We start from the raw sequence: 14,067 nt of genomic DNA, 5'->3' as shown, positions 1-14,067 counted from the left end.
CTATCTTGGCTCATCTGAGTCTTCTCTATCTTAGGGGCAATTTAAACCTCATTCCTCCTGAAGTCTTATCTTTGCTTAGAGAGCGCTTATCTTGGCTGCTCCCCTGACATAGCTGCTGTTTATATTCTGTGAGCTGTTCCTTGGTCAACCTCATCTCATACACACAAGACGCCTCACAACCCCTTTTTAAATCTGGCCTATATTCTAGCACTGAACAGCTTGTCTTGTAACTTTCCTGTATCTCCAGCACTTTACATATAGTAGATTCTTCATGAATATTTGGTGGATGAATGAATACATAGCCTGGGGCTATCTTTTTTGAAGGAGGGAAATTATTTCCTCTTGAATACTAAGATTCAGGAGGGCTGGCACCACGTTTTATTTGGTGCTCTAGGACAAGGTCTTAGTAAATATTGAAGGACAAGCAAGGTCTTAATAAATATTGAATCAACATTCTTTAAAAGAATACATTTTCTCACCTGTTTACACATTGATTCAAGTAGCTCCCCGAATGTTCTGACTTGGAATAGATTTTCCTCCTGGAGGACTGAGTGACCAAGCCCTTTCTTTTTTTTTTTTTTTTTTGTGGTCGCATTGCACAGCATGCGAGATCTTAGTTCCTGGACCAGGGATTGAACCTGTCCCCCCCTGCAGTGGAAGCACAGAGTCCTAACCACTGGACCACCAGGGAATTTCTGACCAAGCCCTTTCACACAGAGCAAAGAGAATGAACCCACCTTCTCCCTTCATGAACCACCTCTTTTGACCTGTTCTAGACCCTTCCCCAGAAGCTACTCTGGATGTGGGAAGTTCCCGGGTGGCCTAGAATGAGACCCCAACCTGATGGTGACTGTCCCGTTGAGGGGGGGAGGGTGTCAGTCTCCCTCACAAACCTGTTTCTCCTGCAGGCTGCCCCATCCATCCTCTCAAGTGCCTTTAAAATCCTTGGAGGCATCCTCGATTCTTCTCTTTTCCTCACACTCCACACTTGGTTCATTAGCACAGCCTGTTATGTCTAGAATCCAACCACTCTATAGCACTCTATCACTATCTTGTGGTCCAAGTCCCCCTCACCTCTCTCCTGGATTACTGTGGTAGATTACATCATGACACGACTAAGCCAGTTCATCGCAACTGGGTTCAGTGTTGCTGTAGATCTCAGTAATCTCCAGTAATGAGTGGTAGATGAACGTACCTTGCTACTAGCAGGGGGCGCTAAGGCAATGCAAGCCAGTTTTAGCCTGAATTCTGTGCCACGGACCATCACTGATCAGCAAGCAGGTCCTCGAGTTATATGACCTCCTCTGTGAGCTCAATGAAGGCCCAGATATATGTCCTGGGTGTTCCAAAAAGCTTCCTTCTTGAAAAGATTAAGTCCAAGGCAGAAGCAACAATATTTGAGGAACAAGCTTCAATTCAGGGTCAGGCGATGGCATCCTTACTCAGTGGCTTGAACCCCAGACCAGATGGATTCCTAAGACCTAGAGCCCATTGGAGCTCACTAGCTTCTTATGCCCTGTGGTGCAAGAGCAGAGGCACATGGACAGCACATCGCACATCTGGAACACTGCCTGTTTGACTGATGGACAATTATTTTGGCCATCAGTTTGCTAACGAACAGACCCTCTGCTGAAATGGCATTAAGACAATTGAAGCACTTGCGGAAGTGCCTCTGGAGTGTGGCTTCCGGGTAAAGTCCCTGCTGCCTCCACGGGAGCGGCTCTCAAAGTGTGGTCCCTGGGACCTTTTCAGAGGGTCTGTGAGGTCAGCGCTATTATTATTTTCATAATAATACTAGGACATTATTTTCGTTTTTCACTCTCATTTTCTCCCAAGCACAGAGGGGAGTTTTCCAGAAGTTACATGTGTAGTATTGCCACAGGTTGAAGGAAGAATCAGATATGAGAATGCAGCTGTCTTCTATTAAGCCAGACTTTTTTTTTAATACTTATAAGTGACTTTTCTTTTTTTTTAAATTAATTAATTTATTTTTTGGCTGCATTGGGTCTTTGTTGCTGCACACGGGCTCTCTCCAGTTGCAGGGAGCGGGGGCTACTCTTCGTTGCGGTGCGCAGGCTTCTCATTGAGGCGGCTTCTCTTTTTGCGGAGCACGGGCTCTAGGCACGTGGGCTTCAGTAGTTGTGGCACATGAGCTCAGTAGTTGTGGCTCATGGGCTCTACAGCACAGGCTCAGTAGTTGTGGCTCACAGGCTTAGTTGCTCTGTGGCATGTGGGATCTTCCCGGAGCAGAGCTTGAACCCATGTCCCCTGCATTGGCAGGCGGATTCTTAACCACTGCACCACCAGGGAAGTCCAAGCCAGACTTTAAAGATATTTACAAAAATGTACAGTGGTTTCTCAGGATCTGCTGAAGATTATTTCCAGGACCTGCCCTCATACCAAAATCTGAGTCCCATAGTCGGCCCTCCATATCCACGGGTTCCGCAGAGGAGGGCTGACTGTAAAACAATGCCACTCTTTTCACTAAATATTTTTTGTTTTCAAAAATATCATTTTTCAGGACTTCCCTGGTGGCGCAGTGGTTAAGAATCCGCCTGCCGATGCAGGGACAGGGGTTCGCCCTGGTCCGGGAAGATCCCACATGCCCTGGAGCAACTAAGCCCATGTGCCACAACTACTGAGCCTGCGCTCTAGAGCCCGTGAGCCACAACTCCTGAGTCTGCATGCTTCAACTACTGAAGCCCGTGTGTCTAGAGCCCGTGCTCCGCAACAAGAGAAGCCACCACAATGAGAAACCCGTGCACCGCAACGAAGAGTATCCCCCTCTCGCCGCAGCTACAGAAAGCCCCTGTGCAGCAACAAAGATCCAATGCAGCCAAAAATTAATAAATAATAAATAAATAAATTTATTTTTAAAATATATATCATTTTCATAAAACTGTTGACCAAGCTAACATACGTAGTGGATTTATTATTTTTAAAAAATTATTTAATACATATTTTAAAAATACTTTCACAGGGTCACATGCACTTTTAATTTCTAAATGGTGAATATTAATAACCTCTATTAACAAAATCTGGGATCCTCAGTTTTTAAGATGAGAAATAGTCCTGAGACCAAAATGTTTGGGAATTGTTCTATGGTTCAGCAAACTTATTCTGTTGAGAGCCAAATGGGAAGTATTTTAGGCTTTGAGGGCCATGCAGTCTCTTGTCCCTGTTGCATCTACTCACCTCTGCTGTGAAAGCATCCATACACACAAATGGGCCTGGAAGTGTTCCAGTAAAACTTTACTTATGGACACTGAAATTTGAATTTCATATGATTTTCATGTCTCACAAAGTATTATTCTTCTGATTTTAAAAAAATGTAAAAGCAATTCTTAGTGCACAGGCTGTCCAAAAATAGATGGTGGGCCAGATTTGACCCCCGGGTTGCAATTTGCCAACCCCTCCCTCTTCTAGGGGGTTCAAACCAATAACACACACATATACATCATGTTAGTTCAACTGAAATGTTCAGACAATATAACAGCTTTCTCATTGTTTCTGCACATTACCCCTGAAGGCTATTCTCAACACAGCAGCCACACTGATCCCTCTTTGCTCTCAAGCCACCAGTGACTTATCTTATTCAGCAGAGAAGCCAAAGTCCTTCCCATGGCTTGGAAGACCCTACATGATCTGCTGCCCCATCCCTCTGACTCAACTCCTGCTCTCCCTCTCATTCTGCTCTAGCCTGTTCCTTGAAAAATCCTTCTCTTTCCTCAGGGCCTTTGCACTTGCTGTTTTCTCTGCCTGGAATGTCCTTCCCCCAAATAGCCAATTAATTTACTCAAATGTCTGCTCAAATATCACTTCTCAGTGAAGTCTTTGTTTTCTTTTTTTTTTATAACAGTTTTATTAATATAATTCATATGCCATGCAATTCACCCATTACAATTCAGTATACAATTTGGTGGGTGTTAGCATATTTACAGAGTTGTGCCACCTTCACCATGATCAGTTACAGAACATTTTTCATCACTCCAAGAAGAAACCCCAGACCTATTAGCAGGCACTCCCCATTTCTCCCCAGTTTGATCAACCCTCCCACCAATCTACTTTCTGTCTCCATGTATTTGCTTATTCTGGACATTTCAAGGAATTAGAATTCCATTAAATGGAATCAGACAATATGTGCTCTATTGTGACTGAATTCTTTCACTAAGCTTAATGTTTTCAAGATTCATCCATGTTGTAGCATGTTTCTGTACCTCATTCCTTTTTAGGGTTGAATAATATTCCATTGTATGGAGATACTACAATTTATCCACTCATCGATTAATGGACATTTGGGTTGTTTCACTTTTTGGCTATTAGGAATAATGCTCCTATGAACATGAATGTACAAATTTTTGTGTGGACATATGTTTTCATTTCTCTTGGGTAGATACCTAGGAGGGAATTGCTGGGTCATATGGTAACTCTGTTTAACCTTTTGAGAAAATGCCAGACTGTTTTCCAAAGTGGCTGCACCATTTTACATTCCCACCAGCAGTGTTATCGGGGTTCCAATTTCCCACATCTTCTCCAACACTTGTTACTACCTGTCTTTGTGATTACAGACATCCTAGAGGGGGGTGATGAAGTGGTATCTCCTGGTTTTGATTTGCATTTTCCTGAAGGCTAATGTAAATAAAGCCTTTCTTGATCATCCTATTTTACTTTTTTTTTTTTCCGCAGTACGCGGGCCTCTCACTGCTGCGGCCCCTCCCGCCGCGGAGCACAGGCTCCGGATGCGCAGGCCCAGCGGCCACGGCCCACGGGCCCAGCCACTCCGCGGCATGTGGGATTCCCCCCGGACCGGGGCACGAACCCGTGTCCCCTGCATCGGCAGGCTGACTCCCAACCACTGCGCCACCAGGGAAGCCCCATCCTATTTTAAATGTCAACCCCTCCTCCCTTCTCTACACCTCCTCCCCACTTCCCTGCTTTATTTTTCTATAGCACTTATTTCACTTTTTGTTTATTTGTTGTCTCTCTCCTCCCTCAGGGGATAAACTCCAGGAGGGCATGATTTTTGTCTGTTCTGTGCTCTGCTATATCCTCAATGCCTGTAGAAGCTCTGTCCAATGGAAATAGAGTGCAATCCATGTATGTAATGTTAAACTTTCTAGTAGCCAAAAAAAGTGAAAAAAGAAAGAGGAAACAAATGAAGTTAATTTTAATAATATTTTTATTTAACCAGATATATCTAAAACGTTGTCATTTCAACAAGTAATCAATATAACAAATTACTAAGGAGATATTTTACATTCTTTTGTTCAGTCTAAGCCTTTGGAATCAGGTGTGCATTTCACACTTAACACCCTTCTCAGTTTGAACTTGCCACATTTCAAGTGCTTAATAGTCACACATGGTCAGTGGCTTCAGCACTGAACGTGGGCCTAGAACATTCATTTTGTGAGTGTATGAACAACTCCCTCTTAGAGACGGTTTGATTAGTCACTGCCCTGGGGAGGAGGACTGTCATAAACATATTTACATGAGGTCTTGCATGTAAGTGGTAAGCCTGGGCTTGGGTGTCCAATCCCTGCTTGCTCACTGTGACCTTGGGCAAGTCATTTCCCCTCTCCGAGCATCAATTTCTTCAGCTGTGAAATAAATTTTATGGTCCCTTCCAAGCTTTCAGCATCAGAGAGGGAGGCGAGGGTGTTGCCCGTGGGGTAAAAATGATGCTCGACTGCCTTAGAGTCCATACTTTTTGAAGTCAGGTGGCTTTCACCATCACTGGGAGGAGGGTTAAGTCACACAGAAAGATGGTTCTGGAAGACCTCTTGGAGAGCCCTGGTGAGCTGGGGGTTTTCGTGACCGTAAAGAGGCCCTGGGATCATGATTTACATAAAAAGAACAAAGGAATCTGTGTGGGAACACCTCACCCCCAGCCAAGCCCCATCACCCTAACACAAACTGTCTCCTAGAACTATCTGTATAGCTCCCCAGCTGCGTGTGCATTCCTCAAAGGCAGGCCCTGAATTATTGAATATTCATTTCTGTGTTTGGAGGATTATTTGGAAGTCTGTGCAGGGAGGATTCTGATTTAGTTCATTTCCCTGCATCTTTTTGATTAATCCAGAAGAATGGGGGATTCAACAGGTGTTTTGCCAATATGTTAGCTTCTGCTTGCTCAAGCATTTTTTAAGATGTTATAAGGTGTCATATTAATCATAAAATCTTCAGAACCCTCTGTGGGGTGAGACTGGGGACGAGGTTTGCCTGGGGATCGTTCCTTTCAGCTCCTCTGTCCACTGTGGGGACTGTGGGAATTGGCTTTCAAGAGCCCATGCCATTAACTGTGCAGCCCACAGGCTGGATATCTCTAGGGGGAGGGCTATTCTGGGAGTCATGATCTGCTTTCAGGGAAGGCTTGTCACTGTTTATGTAACTTCTCTGAACTTAACCTATAGACTCGAGCAGATCGAGCAAAGCCAGGCCCCACAGTGTAAGCAAATAGGAATCGATCAGGTCAATTTGATTCGACCAACATCCCTGGTTTACATTTCCAGGCTTTACTTCTGGAGAAGTAAGATACTACTCCCAAAACAGGCCTCAGGGGGACAAATCTTTTGAGCAGAGTCCCTTAAAAAAATAATGCACTTACGAGTAAATGCATCGTATGCAAGATGGCTCCCCATTACCTTCCAGGACAGAGTCCATGCTGCTTCCTGTGATAGGCGTGGGAGGGTCTGGACCCTGCCTCTTCCTCCAGCCTCTCACCACCTGACCCTTTGGGCCCTAACCCTTGCATTTCCCACATACCTCATGGATTGTCATTCACCCCCAGGCCTTGGCTTATGCTGTCCCTTCTGCCTGGCACCCCTTTGCCTTCCCTTCTTTCTGTCTGCAAAATTGGCCTCCCTTAGGTCTTGTCTGCTTATAGTAATCTGTCCACTTTGAACCCCCAGTTCCTGAGATACCCCAGGTTTGGAGCACCCACAGACCCTGGAATCCGTATTGCCGCACATGTTACACTGGGTTGGGATCAACTGTTTGAATATTGACCCTCTAGACCAATGTTCTTCATGGAAGGGATAATGCTTCCCAAGGAATGCTTTGAACTGTATGGGATATTTCAGTGGATGCAGTGACAGAAGGGTGCTATTTCCATGTGGTGGACAGGGGGCTGGGGATGCTGGCTGTCCTGCAATGTAGCGACAGTCCTGCCCAGCGGAGAATGTTTCTTGTCCCACAGGACTTTAAGAAGTCCAACCAGATGCTCCTGTAGGTAACACACCCTGTAATTAAGCAAGCTTGGAAACTAGTAATTTTACAAATAAACTCAATTTTTTTTTTTGGCATGGTTTTAACATATACTGACTTTTCCAGGAACGCAACTACTGTGTAAATCAAGGGAAGGCCAGGTTTTGCTTTGCTCAGAGCTTTAGCAAGGACTTATCACCATTTTGGAAAATCACACCTGTGATGGCAACATGACTCATGATAGAGAAAGAAGAAATTCACCCAGATACCTGCTGGCAAATCTAATTGTTTGAGGATTTTGCTTGACCATGGGATGAGTCCCCATATGACATGCCTGGATCTGTCTGCATTTGTTGATGTTGCGGTCGCCGTGTTTCATGGTATATAAAACTCTACTTTTTAAGCTCTTACTTTCAAATGCCAAAAATAAAGTATTGCCTGAATATCATCTTACCTCCCTTAAATCCAGATTTCTTTGTCCTAAGTAGGTGCAAGCACGTGACTGCTTTATTACATCTCTGGTGTTTTGGCCTAAGCATTTACAGATTGAAACACATTTTATTCTAATGCTCCTTTTATTTCCCTTTTATATTCATTATATTATATTGATTTAGTCTTTTCATTACATGTATAAGTAGGTTATATTATTCATGAATTTAAAGCGGAGGATATTCAAAATATTTATTAAAGGGCATGGGGGGATCCTAGCTGACAGTGTTGAGAACCACGCTAAAGCCTTAGAGGGCAGGGACTTCACCTCCCCTGTGTCACCGCTTCCTCCCTTGTGCCTAGCACAGGCCTGGAATACAGTAGCTGCACAGAGAATCTTTTCTGAATGATGAAGGGGTTGAGGGTGACCCCTTGGCTGAGATGGGGAACAGAGGAGGGAGGGCAGTTTAGTGGGGAGAGTGATTAGTTCAGTTTTCAATGTAGAAGCTTGGCGAGCCCTGGAACTTCGACGGGCAGTGGCTGTGCAGGATTGCTCTCCAAATGCCACTGAAGAGTGGGAAGTACAGTCAGAGTGTCAGTCAGTTCATCTGTTTGGTCAGTAAACATTGTGAGTGGCTCTGTGTGGGATGGACAGATCATCAGGGGCTGAGAGGCTCACAGTACATGTGTGTGTCTCCTCTTGTGGAGGAGACACACACCTGTACTTTCTATTTCCTAGATGGGATTTCCTAGATGGGATGCTGCCTGATTCATGAATCACTGAATAGAGTCAATTAGATTTTCAAATTTCCTCAGTTGAATTTTGTATTTTGGCACCATGATTAGAGCTTGGAATTTTCAGCCCTGCTCCCCATTCTCTCGGGAAGAGAGAAGGACTGGAAATGGAATTAATGATCCTTCATGCCTATGTGATGACGCCTCCATACAAATCCTGAAAGTGTGGGGTTCACAGAGTTTCCAGGTTGGTGAACACATCTGTGTACTGGGAGGATGATGCACCCCAAATCCACAGGGACAGAAGCTCCTGTGCTCGGGACCCTCCCAGACCTTACCCTATGTGTCTCTTCATCTGGCTGTTCACCCGTATCCTTTATCATATCCTTTAATAAACTAGTAGATGCATGTAAATATATTCCAGAGTTCTGTGAAGCCACCCCAGCAAATTAATCAAAACTGAGGAGAAGGTCATAGGAACTTCAGATTTAAAGCCCATGGGTCAGAAGCACAGGTGACAACCTGGACTTGCGACTGTCATCTGAAGTGGGGTGGGAGCAATCTTGTAGGACTGAGCCCTTAACTTGTGGGATCTGACACTATCTCGAGGTATATAGTGTCAGAATTGAGTTAAATTGTAGGACACCCAGCTGGTGTCACAGAGAATTGCTTGGTGGGGAACAACCCCCACACACATTTGGTGTCTGGAAGTGTCAGAAGTGTTGCGAGTGTGGCAGTAGTGTAAGAGTTAGGAAAGACACAGGAGGAAAAGAACCAAGGTTTTTCTAATACACATGGATAAATCTTGAAAACATTATTTAATTTCTAAGTGAAAGAAGCCAATCACAAGAGAGCACAAATTGTATGATTCCATTTATATGAAATGCCCAGTGTAGGCAAAGACATAGAGACATAAAGTAGATTGGTGGTTGCCAGGGTCTGGGGTGGTAGGGGGATGAGGAGTAGCCAAGGGAGCAAGCCATGGGGAAGAGCATTCCAGGCACTGGGAACAGCAAGTGCAAAGGCCCTGAGGTGGGACAAAGTGTGGTCTGATCAAAGAACAGCAAGGAGGCACGTATATCTAAAAGAGTGATGAAGGGGAAAGTGGTGGGAGATGAGAAAAGAGAGGGGGTAGTGAAACTGAGCAGGACCCTGTGGGGCTCCTGGGCACGGAAGACTTTCTGTGATCCCCCGTTGCTTGTTTGTAGGGCACAGACTCCAGCCTCCATGACCTTCCCTGAGTTCCAAAGGGCAGATTCAAACAGTTGCTAATCAGGGAAGGAAGGGGATGCAGTGACAAGGGAGGAGCAGCCAAGAAACAATAGTGCAGCCTTGGGGCAGGGTCCTGGTTCCACCTCAAGGGATACACATAACAACATCTTTGAGCTCTTTACAGAGCTAAAATGGAAGATGTCAGCATTCTTCATACCAGAGAAGACCACCTGAGTCCAGAGTAAAGGAACCAGAGAAACTCATCAGGGCTTCCCTGGTGGCGCAGCGGTTGAGAGTCTGCCTGCTAATGCAGGGGACACGGGTTCGAGCCCTGGTCTGGGAGGATTCCACGTGCCGCGGAGCAACTAGGCCTGTGAGCCACAGCTACTGAGCCTGCGTGTCTGGAGCCTGTGCTCCGCAACAAGAGAGGCCGCGATAGTGAGAGGCCCGCACACCGCGATCAAGAGTGGCCCCCGCTTGCCACAACTAGAGAAAGTCCTCGCACAGAAACGAAGACCCAACACAGCCCTAAATAAATAAATAAATTAATTAAAAAAAAAAAAAGAAACTCATCAAAAGATTACCTGAGGGACTTCTCTGGTGGTCCAGTGGTTAAGACTCCAGGCTTCCACTGCAGGGGGCGTGGGTCCCCACCCTTGAACCATTGCTATAAAACTCCTCACCAAATCTTCCCAGGTTGGGACACACAGTTTTCAAGGGCAGGAACCTTCTGTGTTGCCCTTTGCCTGGCAAAGCAATAAAGATATTCTTTTCTACTTCACCCAAAACTCTGTCTCTGAGATTCGATTTGGCCAGTGAACAGAGGCTGAGCTGTTGGCATCAGTAGTAAGACCAGACTGTGTAGGGCCTTATGGGCCACTGTCAGAGTGTCGGCTTTTACTTGGAGGGAGACGAGATAACACTGGCTATTCTGAGCACTGGAGGATGTATTTGTCTTATGTTTTAACAGAATCCTTAAGGCAGGAGATGGACTGTAAGAAGGCAAGGGTGGAAGCAGGGAGATGGATTTGGAGGCTACTGCATTGATTCAGGCAAGAGATGATTTTGGCTTGGACCAGGACGGGAGCAGTGGAGGTGGGAAGAAGTGTCCAATTCTGGATCTATCTAGAAAATAGAGCTCACCTTCAAGTCTTGTGGTCTGAGCAACTGGTCGATTGCAGCTGGATTTTATCGAGCGAGGGAAGACTGTGGGAAGAAGTAGTTTCCCTGCTAGTCTCTGCTCACATATAGCAAGAAGTTATAGCAGAGCAAACATTTTAAATTTGATATTTTTTTCCTGAACACTAAACCATAAACACCGAGACGCTAAAGAGTGTTCATAATGATCACTTTTTTTTTTTTTTTTCGGTACGCAGGCCTCTCACTGTTGTGGCCTCTCCCGCCGTGGAGCACAGGCTCCGGACACACAGGCCCAGTGGCCACAGCTCATAGGCCCAGCCGCTCCGTGGCACGTGGGATCCTCCCAGACCAGGGCACAAACCCGCGTCCCCTGCATCGGCAGGCGGACCCTCAACCACTGCGCCACCAGGGAAGCCCCATAATGATCACTTTTGAGAGCTGTGTGGTGTTCCATTCAATTCATTTACCCTAAATTACATAACCATTTCCTTGTAATTATCTAGATTGTTTCTGTTTTAATTTTTAAAATTATAGATAATCCTATAATGAATATCTTTGTGCTGATAGCTTTGTCTTTGTGGATTTTTCTTAGGCGATTTCTCAAGGGATTGATTCTCAGGAATGGATTTACTAAGTGAAAGAGTAAAAACACTTAATAGCTCTTGAGACACATTGCTGTACTGTTTTCCACAAAGACTGTGGCAGTTTATAAGGCCAGCCAAAACTTAGAGTGTGGCAGTTTCACCATAAATTAGATAGTAGAGGACATTAGCATTTTATTTACACTTTCTAATAAAAGGGGTAAAAGCTTCAAATTTAAAATATTTTTGCATGTACTTGATTATGGTTAAGGTTGGACATTTTAAAAGTTTATTTGTGTTTCTTTGACTGTGAACTGATTATTCAGGTCCTTTGCCCATTTATTTACTAAAGTCTTAATAGTTAGGAAAATAAACCAGGGAAATTCTGTGGAAATAAATTTGTGTTCCTTTTGTAAAAATTTTTTTAAAGCCTTTGGTATGTGAATAATTATATTCCTATTTTGCTGACTGATTGATTTAAAAATTGCCATGTTGATTACAAAAAAATTTCTTAGAGTGAAGCACACCTGGATTGCATAGTGCTGTAGTCACAAATAAGGGCACACCTTCTAGATCCTTCTCCTGAGTGGCAAAGTTTTCCCACTGTCTACTTCAAACATACCTTGCTGATAGGATCTCTGGCACTACAAAGTGCAAGGGACAGGACAAAGGGGCTTGTCCAGAGGAGAGTGACCTGCATGTTGGAGGAACTCTGGAACATGTATGAGGAGTAGCGGCTGGCAGTTCTGGACTCAGGGAATGGGTCCCAGCTGAGAGGGAGGTAGCTTCTGTCTTCCCGGCATCCCTCCAGCTGCTCCAGAGTCAGGAAGCACCTTGTTATGGGAGTTAGACTGGGAAACCTCTGAGGTCCTTTCAGTTCTGAGAACCCGAGCTTCTGAGAATCTGACACTTTTCTGCCTCAAAGTTTTTGCTGGCCTCGGTTCCTCATCATCGCCCCATCTTAGGCTGCTGACCTCTTTGACTTCTTCAAGGACTGATTCAAATGCCATCTCCATAGTGGAATCTTCCCTAATCAACACCCCTCTCCTACCCAGCCCCCACCCCAAACTGTTAGAGCACCTGTCACTGGCTGAATTTCTTCTGTGTTTCTCCCTCACTAGACTCCGAGGGCAGGGCTGGGGCTTATTCATTTCCTTGTCCTCACAGTGCACCTGAGAAGGACTCTGCTTAGGAAGCCTTTGTTGAGTTGAATGACCCCCCTCCCCAGGGGAAACTTAGCAGTTAGGAGAACTGCCATAGTAATTAGGAGGCATCCTAGTACAATGTCGGCATCATCACTTACTAGCTGTCCCTCAGTTTCCCCATGGAGCTGTTGTGAATTAAATGGACCTCTTGGAGGAAGTCATTTCGCATTTGTTTTGTAATCACTGAGCAGCAAGTACTCTCAGAGTCTATATTCCAGACACAAAGACATAACAGATGGTCTCTGGGCTTGAGGAGGATCTCAGTGGTACACAGCAGGGTAGAATGTGATAAGGTTCCTGGAAGAGGTGGGAACCAAGTGCTAGGGCTCTGAGTAGGGAGAAGAAACACGTGGGTGAGTCTGGGGGGCTTCCCAAAGGAACCAACATCTGAGCCGAGTCTTGACAAGTGGCTGGAATTTCAACAGGTGGAAATGGTGCAAAAGGGCATTCTGGCAGAGGGAATGGCATGAGCATAGGGTGGGTAAAATATGGGAAGCATTTGGGGGCTGGCCAGGAGCCCTACTTGGCTGGCACTCCAGGACTTTGGGGCTGGAAGGAGTGACAGGAAATATGGGTGAAAAAGACAGTGGTGAGAGATGAATGCAAGAGAGAGCCAGGAGGTTTTAGGGCCCGGATGGGCCCTGGTCAGAGCTGTGAGTGAAGGAGAGGACAGTGTGGAGAAAGGACTGGGTTGTCTGGGCATCAGATGGTCAGTCCTGCAGGAGGGCAGGGGTGGAAGTGGGGATCAGTGGAGGGGGACTGGGGAGAACACCCTTGGGTGGGACTGCCAGGGCTTGATGAGAGGAAAGGCCAAGGAGAAGAGATTGATGAGATCCCTGTATCCTGATGAGGCCACAGACTTAGCTGTACTTTATTATTTCATGCAAGTCACTGGCATCACTTCTGCACCTAATTCACCACCTTTCTGGGTAGATGGGTAGCTCTTCTCTGGAAACAACCTTTTCCAGGGTGGGGTGGGGGAAGACTTAGTCTAAATCACCCTGGCACCCAACTAGGGGACCCATGATCAGTAGAGCTTCAGGACTCTGGTTGCTGAGGAGAGGATGAGGAGGAAGGGGATTATGGGTGTTATTTCCTCAGAAAGGCCTTCTCTGGCCTCTCTGTTAGATTTGAATCAGGTCCCCTGATTTTACCTTCTCATTGCTCCTTGCACTTTCCCTTCCTGACACTTATCACAGTTGTAATTTACATATTTGTGTGATACTTGATTGGTGCCTGTCTTTTCTACTGGATTGTAAAACCCAGCACTTAGAACAGTGTCTGGTATCTAGTTGGCACTCAGAAATATTTGTAGAGCTTTAAAGACAGAAAGCAGATCAGTAGTTGCTGGGAGCTGGGATTGACTGCAAATGGGCACAAGGAGTATTTCCATAGATTCGAAAACTGGATTGTGGTGATGGCTGTGCAACTGTTTACATTTAATGAAAATCATCGCGAAATTACAGTGAGTGAATTTTAAGGTATATGTTACACCTCAATAAAGCTGTTAAAAAATAAAAATAAATATCTGTGGAACGAGTAAATGATCTAGCTCCCTCCGT

Source organism: Physeter macrocephalus, chromosome 11 (assembly GCF_002837175.3).
Source record: "Physeter macrocephalus isolate SW-GA chromosome 11, ASM283717v5, whole genome shotgun sequence".
NCBI lineage: Eukaryota > Metazoa > Chordata > Mammalia > Artiodactyla > Physeteridae > Physeter > Physeter macrocephalus.
Note: the sequence above shows the minus strand (reverse complement) of the source record.